Source organism: Microchirus variegatus (genome assembly GCF_963457635.1).
Source record: "Microchirus variegatus genome assembly, chromosome: 1".
NCBI lineage: Eukaryota > Metazoa > Chordata > Actinopteri > Pleuronectiformes > Soleidae > Microchirus > Microchirus variegatus.
Window position 1 is genome coordinate 39,301,990 of NC_139802.1, and position 13,028 is coordinate 39,315,017.

Here is a 13,028-nt window from a genome sequence, read left to right on the forward strand (position 1 = left end):
GCCTCACCAGCCTTACCTTCGGGAAACAGGTTCACCAAGTTAGCTGCAAAACAAAAGCACGCTAATGCTAAATAAATATGTGCTCGCGTATTGGTGAATGGACTTCATCTTTCAGAAAAACACCATGTTCTTTTCAGTTTCATGGTTTAACTGAGGTGACAGGATGACTCTGGGCATGTGAAGGACAAAGACAAGAAGTTACAAGTAACATACTCAATGCAATTAGTTTTTAATTTTATTTCTTTAATTTTAATTACTTTTTTAAATGAAAAACATGTTTACAAGTGGACAGAGAAACATTACAAGAGCAACTATGGTAGAGAACTTGAAGGAAAATACATTTTCATCGAAAATATTTTACTTTATTATACTATTATCCTTTATTACTTTCATCAATATAATAATAATGATAATATTTTTATAATATTATTTTTTTTGTAGTCATGAGTTCTGAGTTCTGAATTCTGCAGAACGTATTTTGCATTCAATAATTTCCAGTAGTCATATGGCAAATCCAGCAGTATTGTATATAAAAGGTTGTATTACTCTATCATGTACAGAAAGTAGATGTAAAATAATTGTTTTTGCATTAAACCATTTTGTGCATATTGTGATTTTTTTTTTTTTTAAACTGCAGATTATCTGCATAATGTTATTAAAAAAAAAAACACTAAAAACACATAGATTTCAATGCCTTTTCTTTGTCACTTGAATTGTCCGACACAAACCATTCAAAGTAGTGGAACAAAGAACGGAGAACATTCAAAAGGTCCGTCGTAACCCTTTCATGTGGCTCGTTTTGACGCTGCTTCATTTCAGGGCCGCGATTAAAACATATTCTTATGACTTTTTCGTCCTGTTTTGATTTCTCTCGCTGGTAATCAATTCCCCCTCTCGAGCGTGTCAAATAAAACATTTATGGAAATGACACAAGTCCAGATGTCAGTTAAAAAAAAACCCCAAAAAAACACGTCTCATTCTGCTGTGCCCGCGACCATCATCCGACGTGTCTCTAATTAATGGCAGTAGGTTCTGTTTTGTGGTTCTACATGGTGATTAGTCTCCTTTTATTCATTGCAATTTTAATTTTTACATTGAAAAAGAAGAGTTATTGATTCCATTCGATCCCGACATCACTTCCTGCAGTGTGCTCTTTTGTTGTTACCAATAAAGACATGACAGCTTTTGGAAAGGGGAAGCCAAAACATCTGGATCAGGCCCTGTTGGTGTGACGGGACATGGATGACACAGAAGTTTCAAACTCATAGTGTTCATTTTTGTCCGATGTTACGTTTGAATGATGTTCAAATGGGGCGTAAAGTCATGATTGACAGCTCAGACAGACTCGACACGTGTTACTCGTTTTTTACTAACCACCAGAGGCGCAGCTTGTGAACAGGCAAGGCAGGCAACTGCTTGGGGCCCCCCGAGCTGATCGGGGGGCCCCCCGACACGCCTCCCCGTGTCCCCCTTAAAAAACAATGGGTGATGTTGCAATGACATCTCAGTAGGAAAACCCTCCCTAAAGGGGCCCCACCTCACTTTAACCTGTGTGAAGTTATCGTTCTGCAAGTTGGAAAATGAAGAGGATTATTTACAGTGTAATGCATATCTTTTTTTTACTCAGTTTATATATGTTTTTTTCAGTGATTTACAGTATTCTATTGTTCTATATATTTATATTGTTTTGTAATGTGGGTTCTTTACAGTGTAATGTATTATTTTTTACTATATAGTTTTTTTTAAAAGCTATTTACAGTATTTTATTGTTCTTTACATTTATATTTTCACATACTTTTTAATTACAAGGTTTTTTCATGTTATTTCATTCATTTCGGAAATTTTTTTTTTTAAATCATACATTTTTCACTGGTTGGAAGGGCCCCCTAGGAATTTTTGCTCAGGGCCCCTACAGACTCTAGAATCGCCTCTGCTAACCACAATATTAAAGTGTTGTTTTCGAAAATATTTTTGTTGTTGCAACAGTTGTGCCAAAGGGGCTCTCTCTCAAAAATTGTGAATTTGTGCTGGTTACCGGATACATGAGATGAATTTACAGCAACATCTCAGTCCAGATGTACATCTTTACTGGTTTCATATACTGTAACTGGCCCTTTAAGAGTAATGTACATCTCCCCGTTTGAAGCGGGTCTGGTTAAAATGATGCCCCAGAGGGGACATTTGTTTTACAAGCCGCACAAGTGAAGCTGTCGGACAAAGACGGAAACCACAACTAAAGCAAAGAAAAAACCTGCATTTTGAGGAGTTTAAAAACCCAAAACGCAGCTTGGGAGGAAAAAAACAACTTCCCACCCATTATATTATAGGCTGCTATCACAACTAACCAAGTGTATATAAGAATAATGATGATTATGACGACGAACGCCCGCAACCGTTTTGTAAACTCGCAAAATTAGAAGCTGACTGCGATTGCAAAAACTCTCATATTTCAGGTACCTGCCAATCAAAAGAGTGGACTTTGTAAGGCTCTATATGGGTTCATGTCTTTGTTGCACACAAGAATATATGTGTATTTTTTTTTTTTACCGCCTTGCTATCTTTAGCACTTTGGGAATATCACGAAAAAAAAAAAAAAAAAAGCTAAAACTGGCCACTTCCATAAAACTCCTGCTCCGGTCCTCCCACTTTGAGGTTTCTGGCTTTATAACGTGCTCGAACATACTTCAGTAAATATAATTTGCTTTATTTTTTATGATTATTTCTATACCGAGCTGTTCTCTTCAAAGGTTTAAAATGCCCCATATTTTTTTTTTCTCTCTCAGAGAGCCGTGACCTCATGCTGTAATTTTAGTCTAATTCCATTTTGGGGGGGGTTACTCGACAGAGCAGACCCCTTGATTCAAGACCAAAAAGGTTAAGAAACTACCACCGGCTAATAGCAGAGGTAGGGATGCTTAAGAAAATAAAGATCACTGTTTGACCTTCTTTACTTCCTCTTTCAATTGCGGCTCTCAATCATTTTTTCTCTCTCTCTTACGGGGCCGGCTGCATGTGTTTTCATTTATGAGAGAGATTGTTTTCGGGTACTGTAGATTTGTGCTCCTGCAAAATTATTGTTTTATTTGTATTTTTTTTTTATCGATTTGATGCACTGATCTTAATCTCAACAGAATAACTCGACCCAGTGGTAAACACATGTTCTGCTGTGTCACTATGAGTGTTACTACTTGCATGCCTGCATAGTACACTACCGGTCAAAAGTTTGGGGTCACCCATACATTTTTTTTGGGGTGTTTTCCATTAAAAGTACACACTTTTATTCATCAAAAGAGCTGCAAAATGAATAGAAAACATAGTCAAGACATTGACAAGATTAGAAATAATGATTTTTATTCAAAAATAATAAACTAATAATATAATTAATAATAATAAAACTGTTTTCAGCTGTGCTAACATCATTGCACAAGGGTTTTCTAATCATCCAATAGCCTTCTAAAGCGATTAGCAAACACAATGTACCATTAGAACACTGGAAATGGGCCTCAATACACCTATGTACATATTCCATTAAAAACCAAACGTTTGCAGCAAGAATATTATTATTTACCACATTAACAATGTGTAGAGTGTATTTCTGATTCATTTAAAGGCGCCATATGTAAGAATGTGGCCAAAAACGGTTACTACACTCAAATTCAAAATACCGAGGTCTTAGGTTTCGTTTTCTCCGCCATCGCAGCTCAGACGCAACTGGCAACCCGCGGTTGCTCGTCAGCTGAGACTCTACTATCTGCAATGATTGGTAGACGGCGGTAGATGGCGCCACATGTCAAAACACGATTTCCAAACATAAACATGATTTGTGGTCTGCAAAAGATTGTTTTTAACGCCCCTTTTTTAATGCCCCTTTTGGAACCCTTATTTCTAAGAGTGTACAACCTGCGGCTTAAGCTAATTTAATTTTATAAATCCGAAATGAAAGATACACATTCTTTAAGATAGATTTTTTTTTTAAAGGTGCCATATGTAAGAATGTGGCCAAAAACGGTTACTACACTCAAATTCAAAATACCGTCGTCTTTTAGGTTTCGTTTTCTGACCTAACTGGCAACCCGTGATTGCTCGTCAGCTGAGACTCTACTGTCTGCAATGATTGGTAGACGGCGGTAGGTGGCGCCACATGTCAAAAACATGATTTTAAAACATAAACATGATTTGCAGTCTGCAAAAGATAGTTTTTAATGTGAATATTTTGCCTGTACTGTTGTTGTTGTTGGTGAGTTCAGTTTGTTATATGAACATTATTCCTGAGTCTCTGTGACATATTAGGAGGATTTTATGGCCAGTTGCTTTAGATTTATTACATAATGCACCTTTAATTGAAGAAAAAAAGTGCTTTTCCTTCAAAAATAAGGACGTTTCTAAGTGAGCCAAAACTTTTGACCGGTAGTGTAAGTGTGAAACTACCACCAGCAGGTGGCTAACTTCAGGAGGAAGCAGCACCTTGTTCTGTCCAACTGTAAAAAAAAAAAAAAAAAAAGTTTTATAGAGATCTACTTCTTGGCTCTGAGCAGTTTGGCAGTAAACCAGTGAGCGGAGACTCCCAGACTTGATCCCAGCCAAGAAAATAGTCCAGTGCATAACCTCCTGTAAAACGGCAACATGTTTTGTTTTTTTTTTGTTGTTTTTTTACACCTCACTTGTTTCTGCGTACAGGCGTGAGAACGGTTTCAGTCCTCACATCTGACGCTCCCAGTCAGAAAGTTAACAACACATGACCCAGAATGTGGAACTATTAGTTCAAGGACACATGGAGGTAAATCGTTTCCAATTCTTCACCAAACGTCTCATAAATATACGTGAACCGTAATGGAACAGAAAAACTGTTTCAGAATCTGATAATGTGTCTCAAGATATTTACACAAAACCTTTTTTCCCTTTTATAGGAACACACACACACACAGAGACACACACAGGGGAGATTTACGTCCGTCGTGACATCCACTTTATTTACAGCCGCAGTTCGTCATCACTGATGATGAGTCACTCACTCTTCAGACGATAACTTCGTGTTTTCGCGCACAGTCGTCGCCCTGCGGTTCACTTTTCGCCCTGAGCTCAGCGCATATTTTACCGATCCCTCATTTTAAGACACAAAAACAGCACTGACTCGACTTCTATCTCTTCTAACACACAGACAACTATTTTCTTTTCTTTTTGGCTAATAATAAATGAATAAATAAATGGTCTCTCAAGTGGCATTTGATTTGATTCATGTATTTATTTGTGTATGGGTTCCAATGTGTTAAATTATTGATTTTCTGTGTTCTTTTCATGATGTACACTCTTAGAAATAAGGGTTCCAAAAGGCTCCTTCTACAAGGGCTGAGGTTCTACCTGGAACCATTTGCTTCTGAAAAACACTTTTCTTCAGGAAAGGGTTCTTGGTAACACTGATGGTTCCATGGAAGAACCATTTTGATCCAGAGAACCCTTTAAAACCCTTTTCCTGAATAAAGGGTTTTAAAAGGGTTCTTGGTGAAACCCTGAAAAAAGGAGCCCAAAAGGGTTCTCCTATGAGGACAAGCCGAAGAACCTTATATGGTTCGACTTAGCACTTTTATTTCTAAGAGTGTACAAGGAGCAACATCCATGAGCATATCCAAGCCAAGTCCAAAATGAATGAATTCCTAATTTAAAGGGTTCTTGATGGAACCCTCCAATAGGGTTCCAGGTGGAACCTTTACAAAAAGGTTCTACTTGGAGCCAAAAAGTGTTCTCCTATGAAATCAAGCCGAAGAACCTTATATGGTTCGACTTAGCACTTTTATTTCTAAGAGTGTACAAGGAGCAACATGAGCATATCCAAGCCAAGTCCAAAATGAATTAATTCCTAATTTAAAGGGTTCTTGATGGAACCCTCCAATAGGGTTCCAGGTGGAACCTTTATAAAAAGGTTCTACCTGGAGCCAAAAATTGTTCTCCTATGAGGAGAAGCCAAAGAACCTAATATGGTTCGACTTAGCACTTTTATTTCTAAGAGTGTAGTAGGCCTACTTGATAAATAATATAAATAATAATGCACACATGGATGCATTAACAAATATGTAAACAGATGTTTTTCCAAACAATATAAACAACAACAACAACCAGAAAAGTTTAAGATGTTTAAGGAGCATGATGGATCCACTTCTTCACATATTTCATAACAGTGTGAATCAAGTGATCTTAAAGAGAGAGAGAGTAGGACACTTCCACAGGATTAAAACCTCATTTATAGTGACACAGGAGGAACTGACCAATCACGAGGCAGTTCAGAGTAAGTGGGTGCTCTTATATCGTAAGAGAGTCTTAGGAAGAGTCTAACGTAAGCGGTTTCAGCGATTAAAATGGCGTTGGGTCATCTGCGCGCACTTATTTGATGAGAGGAGTTCAGGACAGGAGAGCGGCGGAACCCAAAACAGTATGTGCCGGAGTATTTAAATAAATGAATCTCGAAAAAAAAAATCAACAGTTTCCCCCCCCCGGTGATCCTGCCAACTGCAGCTTTAAAAGCTAACCTACTGAGCCGTTTATGAGCAGATCAGGGTCACCGGCCAACAAAAGTACGAGTGCAAAGTTCCAAGTTTCCCCTGATTAAACGGAGCTAGATTTTTGCCTTCAGATGCGTGTTTTATCTGCTTCTGCCTGCATCATGCACAAAGAGGAGCGCTCTAAGAAGAGGAAGAGGAGGAGGAGGAGGAGGGCCGTCTCATTCATCAGCGCTGCGAGGTGTGTGAGTTGTAACTGATGCAGTGGTAATGAACCCACTGTTTGGGCAAAGTGCCAGTGAACACAGCAGATTATCCGCTCTGAGCCTCCGCTAAAACTGTTGTCGCACTGTACCAAGAGAACCAGGCTTTCTGTTGAAACGTTCCAATGTTGCACACACCTCAAATGTGTGTTTTTATTATTCAAGAAAAAGGGAAGACTCGCAGATCAATCGGCCGATCTTCATCTTTGTAAATATCTCACACGTATAGCTAAATGCTGTTCTTATAAATTGTTTTAAAAGGGTGCAAAATCAACTTTTTTTAATCATTTAAATCCTTATATTTGGGACTCTGGAGGTCCTATCAGTCGGCAAAGTGTGAAAAAAAGATGACTCACTCATGTTTTTTGTGGTCCTCCTCAGTCTAAGTACAGGAGATAAAACACGTCATGTTGACATCCACGCTCATTTTGACATCACAATGCGCTAAATTCCTGGAATTGTTGTTGTCCATAAAACATGTGAGAGTGCTGGTGAGGGCAACAGAAAAAGTCCGCGAAAAGTTCTATTCTTGGCTCCCCAGTGCAGCACAGAGTTCTCCACAAACTTCCAGCCTCAGAGGATTTATCTGTCCAGTGGATACATGTTATATATGACGGCAATGTGCCTGCTAGAGCCTGCAAATTATCACTTTTCCAAATGCTAACTGCTGTTAGCTCCCAGTAGCCTCTGTGGCTGATGTCATTTCCTGTCCCTTAAGTTTTTTTTTTTTTTTTTTTTTTTAAGGTGGACCTTTAAGGTGGACCTTAAGAAATACTACTAAACAGAGCGTTCTGAACAGGGCTGTTTTGACAGGGTGATTGAACTGCTGTGGTGCTTCATCCTTGATCAAAGCATGTCACAGACCACCAGGGAACTAGGTTAACTTGGAGAAATAGGGTATAATATGACCCTTGTTTTAAACGATGCCTTAAACATAAGTGTTTTTTTTAGAAGGACCACATTATTGTGAAAATAGCAGTTTTGCTATTAATGTAGTTGTGACATTAGTGTTTTCTGTACAGGTTGTGTACATATGTACGCTTCAAATAAGTCCAATTAACACTTCTGTCTTTCCCTGCACTGTATATCTTTTAATATATGGACGTATATCATCAAATGTCCATTACTTCCTTATGAGCGCCCCCTCGACCTCGCAACTGCAGCGGCACTGTCACCGGGGATTAGATGTGTGGGACTCTTGTGTCACCGCTCCCCTCTCAGTCCCAACACAGTCCTCATCCAACATCCTTTGAGCACCAAATCACATCTGTGATAATATAATTGCGTGTCTTTGTCTACGTCCAGTTCAAACGCACGCGCGCGTCTACGAGCCCTCCTCCCTCTGCTTTTTTTTCCTTTTGAGACAGGGTCCTCCTCTCGTGGGGCCAATTCATCCACCAGTCCATTGTCACTTCTGTTTCAAAACGCCGTTCCAGGTGATATTTCAAAGCTTCTACCAAGAAAAGGATAACAAAGCAAACACTTATTATTAGCAGGGCGAGGCGAGGTGTTTCACTGGATCCTATAACTGAGATATTACCGAGGCCACCGAGGCGCTGGAGTGTAGACTCCAGTGTGCAGCTGGATGGGTGATGTTTATTTGTGTTTATTTGTCCTGGCGCTGGCCATACGTCGTGCTGTGTGTCTGAGCTCATCTCGTGCGTAGAGCACTCAGGGAACACCGGAAAGCCACACGCAGCATTTGTGAGAGATTATTGGAGCGAAAGATATCCGAGTCTGTCGCTCTGGGAGGAGGTTCCTCGAAAGACTCCCCGACCAATGGATGGAGACGGAGATGGAGCCGTGCAGTGCAGTGTATGTGCACCATAGTGTGTGTGTGTATGTGTGTGTGTTTATATGGAGGGGGAGGGGGCTCTGCTAATAATATTTCAGGCGTTCAGCTGTACAACAGCAAACGGCGCACATGTTTTGGTTGTGACAATATACCGTGGCATTGATAGATCCAGCGCCTCTTTACTAGAAAAAACACACACAGCCGATGCACTAATAAATCACCGGAGCGCACACATTTTTTGCGCCTGCTCAGCTTCATGCAGGAAAATCATCAAAGCACAAAAAAAAGCAGCCGAGCATCCATCCAATTATTGTTGTTGTCTGCTTTTACTCTCCAGTTATTCAACAATATAAACGATAGATAACCCACACATACAGTAGTTCAACACAGTTAACCCTGTAAGGTGCTCACCAAGAAGAAAGCAAAGGAAAAATTATGTATTTGCATTTTTTTTTTTTTACCTATGATAACAATAAAGACAATCAACATATATATATATATATATATATATATTTATTTTTTATAGACCCTTTTATAGTATTTCGGATACAGGCCTCTACCAAACGGTTGAGACGTCTGTTCATAATAAACCTGGTTTTCATAATTCATTAAGTACAGCATTCACATTAAGTCACATTAAGTGTTAGTGAGTTCAGCTTGATGCATGTTTCAATGAGATATAGTGACTTAAAGTGTGGTCGACCAAATGGTTGAGTAGTACCTTAAAGGGTTAATACATTATATTTGAAATTAAGGGTTCCAAAAGGGTTCTTCTACAAGGAGCTGAGGTTCTACCTGGAACCATTTGCTTCTGAATAACGCTTTCCTGAAGAAAGGGTTTTTCAAGGGTTCTTGGTAACACTAATGGTTCCAGTAAGAACCATTTTGATCCAGAGAACCCTTTAAAACCCCCTTTCCTGAATAAAATGTTTTAAAGGGGTTCTTGGTGGAACCCTCCAAAAAGGGTTCTCCTATGAGGACAAGCCGAAGAAAAAATGTTATGTGATTATTATTAATTTTTTTTTTAATCATTCAATATATAAGTAGTGGTTTTATCCTGCAGGGATAAGTGGTTTCCAAAGGAAACTCGTGCACTCAAACTCAAATTATTATTTTTTTTTTATTATTTTTTTTTTAAATAGTAATGGAACAAATCTACTGTATATCATTGTAAAAAAAATACTTTTTAAAAAAAAAACAGAGCAGAAATGTCAGTTTGGGTCTATGTGATCAAATTGTTCTATGATATTTTACAAGCATGTTGGCACAAAAACACCAACTTTTTTTTTTTATAAGAAATATCATGTTTTTATACCTGTTCCTGGTGCGTGATGGGAAGTCCGATGCAGACTTTTTTTTTTTTTTTTAAATAAGTGGCTCAGCAGTGAGTCGTCACTCCCGCTGCGAGAGTCTGCAAAAGCAACACTGTCAAGACCGAGGGAAAAGTACATCAACAACACAGCTAAACACACAAAAAAAGCTTCACGACTAAACACAGCTCCATGCGTCACCGTACTGTCGGCGCTGTTCTACGTCCGTAAACCTGCAAAATAGTGGTTTGTTCCACTTGTTGCGCGTAGAACGAGGGGTGAAACGCGACTCGGAGACTCTTCAAACTCAGAGAACATAAACTTTGGAGGACGAGGATAAAGGTAAAGGACGTGAAAGAGAAAAAAAAAGCAAAGAAAGCTCAGTCTCTCTCTCTGAGCGCCCCTGCTTTGGAGAGTTTGCGTGAGGCAGCTTAACGGAACGCCCGGGTTGTTTTTTTCCGCTCCAGCGAACTCTGGACTGGACTATAAACTAAAGACGACATCCTCTCATTAGTCTACCCTCTGTGGCAAAGCCGGGCCATTTAGTGTACCCCAAATCCCATTGTTGAATTGCACGGGGGTCAAGTCAAAGGTCAACCAAAATATTGATGAACTGTTTTAAGGAAGGAGGGGAGGGAGGAGGGGGGGGGGGGGGGGTGAGGGGGGCAGTGAGGCCTGAAGAGGCAGGGAGGCAGACGAAGGGCAGAGGGAGCGCAAGGGCCACAAACACAGCTGTACTGACACACACACACACACACACACACACACACACACACACACACACACACACTGCAGGGGAAAACACAATGACAATCCACAGTCACACTATGGTTATGTTCACCTGACTGCAGCCGCACTGTTAAAGGCAGACTCCAATCCAGATTGTGGAGGTTGAAGTGTTTTTCATCTGAAGGTAACTGCAAGATAAGATAAGATAATATTTGGAATGTATAGTTTTTGACTTTATTGCACGAACTTGGTTTGATTGGCTAAGACCCACGTTGGTGAATTTGCGTCAAGTGTTTTTGTCGAACCCGTTTTTAACACAGATCATTTCGGCTTCTTTTTTCCACGACTATGTTTAAACGTACAGTACAGTACAGTAAGTTTTTGAGTTTACCAACAAAAGAAGAGTTTTTTTTAAAGTTCCATCAACTAACATTATTTTTGTTAGACAAACTTGGAAGTTAGAGTTGTGCCAATTCAAAATTCAAATTTAATTGAATTTTTAAATTATCTGAACAAGATTAGTTCGCCAAACTGTTTGAGTTTGGCGAACTAATTTACAAGTGTTACAAGTGTGTCTCACAAAAAAATATTAGCCGATGGAACTTTAAAAAAAAAAAAAAAAACTCGAGATCTTTTGTTGGGCTGTAAACATTGATTTCAGTAAGTTGCCTTGAAATTTTGAGTTTTCTCATCTTTTGCTTTTTACAGTGTACAGAGGCTAATGTGCAATATAGAGTGCCTTGTATCCTTTTTTTTTTTTTAGCACAACCTATTCCGTTTTCGCCAACTATATCAACACACCACACAGAAGTACTCAAAATGTTTAAAATCGGGTCAAAATTTGTGACAATACGTCACAGTTCAACAGAAAAACTGTCTAATTGTGTGATTTCTGCACAATTATCGCTATATCCTGACTAAAAATGCGATATAAAATATGAATCATAACTTTGACTCAACAACACGTAAGATGACGGAAAGCCGGACGTACCATACACTCTTAGAAATAAGGGTTCCAAAAGGGTCCTTCTACAAGGGCTGAGGTTCTACTTGGAACCATTTGCTTCTGAAAACCCCTTTTCCCGAAGAAAGGGTTTTTCAAGGGTTCTTGGTAACACAAATGGTTCCAGTAAGAACCATTTTGATCCAGAGAACCCTTTAAAACCCCTTTCCTGAATAAAGGCTTTTAAAGGGGTTCTTGGTGGAACCTTTATAAAAAGGAGCCAAAAAGGGTTCTCCATATGAGGACAACCCGAAGAAGCTTATATGGTTCTACTTAGCACTTTTATTTCTAAGAGTATATAAGGAGTTAAGTGTATAATTCCCATGGTAGACGTGGGTGTTCAGGCAACATGAGCATATCCAAGCCAAGTCCAAAATGAATTAATTCCACATGGATTCTGACGATTCTTGTCGCATGACCACGTAGAAATCAGAAAAAAAAATCGGATATGACTCACCGCAGCACGCTAATCTGAATATATAGTAGCTGCATTGTTCCAGTGCAGGTGTGTGCGACTGGAAGAGGAAATGCAACATTACAGAAGCCGCTCCCTCCCACAGACACACCTCTCCTTTAAACTGTCGCAAACTACACATGAAATTACAGTGAGCGTCTGCTCCTGCTGCCACAGGACAATAAAGTCCCGGAGACAAATCACCCACTCAACACAGTGTAGTCATAACAGCAGCAGCAGCAGCAGCAGCAGCCTGGGCTCATAACCCAAATTGAGATGGTGTGCAATGGCCGAGTGTTATGGATTACACTGTTTGTTTAAATCCATGTTAGGTGGATTATGCTCCTTCACTAAAGAGGGCTGGGCCCCGGGTGGGGTCAAAGGCCAGTGAGGCAAAGGCTGCTATAAGGAAGGTCCTCAAAACACAGCTTTCTCCCTGACCTGAGGGAATTCCTGCAGACACCGCCGCTCTCTGTACTCGTGACTCCAGCTGGTCCCACACGGAATCATGTCAGGAGTTGGCTGAGATGAAGGGAAATACAAATAAAAACACATCTGGGTGTTTCTGGTCAACAGAAGTCAAAGAAGGGATGATAAGGGTTTCTTATATCTTATCATCATCGGAAAATGAAAAAAAAAAAAGTCATTAATGTATCTCATAATCAAAAAAAGAGTGTACATTATGATGAAAAGGGAACTTTTCTATTGTTCTCTATCATCTAAAACAGGGGTCTCAACCTGGCGGCTCCCAGATCAATTGAATGTGGCCTGGAAATTAACATTAACCTATAATGAGGTTAGAGCTGAAACAATTCATCGACTACTAAATTGATCGTAATTCAAATATTTTGATGCTTTGAAGCTTTTTCATGATTAAAACGAAGATTTCTGATTGTTTTAGCTACTTAATTTGATGTTAAATCATTAAAACTGAATCTGAATTTTAGTTGTGGACAAAACAAGACATTTTCGAGAACATCGTC